This window comes from Belonocnema kinseyi, chromosome 6 (assembly GCF_010883055.1).
Source record: "Belonocnema kinseyi isolate 2016_QV_RU_SX_M_011 chromosome 6, B_treatae_v1, whole genome shotgun sequence".
Classification (NCBI taxonomy): domain Eukaryota; kingdom Metazoa; phylum Arthropoda; class Insecta; order Hymenoptera; family Cynipidae; genus Belonocnema; species Belonocnema kinseyi.
In genome coordinates, this window is record NC_046662.1 from 8,066,340 (window position 1) to 8,068,086 (window position 1,747).

The window sequence follows — 1,747 nt, forward strand, 5'->3', positions numbered from 1 at the left end:
GCATGGATCATTGGGAACTGAGAGTGAGAACCATGTGGTGATTTCATCCCTTCCAACTTCCATCCGTCATCCCCACCACCTGGACTTATTGGTTTACGTCTCTTCTCCACATTCTACCTTCTCAAGCTTTAATGCAAATAGACAAATATTTTACTTCGCATTTGTTTACTTTCTAGAAATATAACGGCGAAAACATTCAGTGAACGGGTAAAACAATATTTCAGATACATATTACAAATTTTTAATTAATTAATTTTTTTATTTTGAACGAAAAAATGACTTTTCGACCACAAAAGATGATTTTTTAAACAAAATACTTGAATTTTCGAAGAATTAATTAATTTTCAACAAAATAACTGAATTTTTAAACTAGAAAATGAATTTTTAACAAAAAAGGTAATAGTTGATATTTTCAACCAAAAAATATAAATTTTTTTTTCTATTTTAAACAAAAGGGACGAATTTTCAATAAAGATTTTTGAGCCATGAAAGAAAAAAAATTACCTAATTGCTAAATCTTTAAGACAAAAAATTTCTGTACAAATATTGAATTTTCAGCAAAAAAAAATGAATTTTTAACAAAATAATTGAATTGTCAATCTAAAAAAATTAATTCTCAACAAAAAAAGTTTAATAGTTGATATTTCAACCAAAAAATATTAAATTTCATTTTAAAAATAAATTTTAAACCCAAAAAGAATGAATTTTTAGTAAATAAAGATTTTTTTGACATGAAAGAAGCAAAAGTTGATCTAAATTTCTGAACGTGCAAGCCAAAAGACGAATTTTCTGTACAAAAATTAAGAAATGGAACAAAATAATGGAATTTTCAACCCAAAAAACTTCACTGAGTAAAGATTTCCTAGTCATGAAAGAAACCCAAATTTCCTACCTGAATGGCTGAAAATTCAAGCGAAAAGACGAATTTTCTGTACACAAATTGAATTTTCAACAAGAAATAGTTCAATTTTCAACCATAGAGATACATCTTTATTCAAATAAAAAAATGTAAATAAAGTAGTTCACCCAAGCAATTCAGATTTTAAGGTAAAAATATCAAATTTAAATCACATAATTAAACTTTCAAAGAGATGATTCTTCAACTAAAAATATGAATCTTAAAAAAAATGATATCTTAATAAAGTGGTCCAACAAAATTTGTCAAACAAAATAGTTGAATCCTCAAGAAAAGATGATTAATTTGTAATCAAACAGTTTGAATTTTTATCCAAGAAAGATACAATTTCTACTAAGTCAGATGAATTTTTAAACTAAAAGACAAACTTTCATAAAAAATAAATGAAATTTTCAAAAAAAATGGATTTGATTTTTCACCAAGAAAAGATTTTATTCTGATTTTTCAACATTAAAATATCGGTTTTAAACAAGCAGTACATTTTCTACAAATGTGGTTTACTTGAATTCTCAACAAAATAATTTAATTATCAACCTAAAAAACGAATTATTAACAAAAAAGTGTGATAGTTGATATTTAAACTAAAAAATATGAAATTTAATTTTAAAAAAAGGAATAAAAAAAAGAATTTTCAATAAATAAGTATATTTCCGTCATGAAGGAAAAAGTTTACCTAAATAATTTCTGAAACTTCAAGCCAAAAGACAATTTTGCTGTAAAAAATTGAATTTTCAACAAAAAATACAAATTTTTTCGCAAGACAATTAATTGTCAACAAAATAGTTCAACTTTCAACGAAAAAGATGCATTTTCAACTAAAAATATAAATCT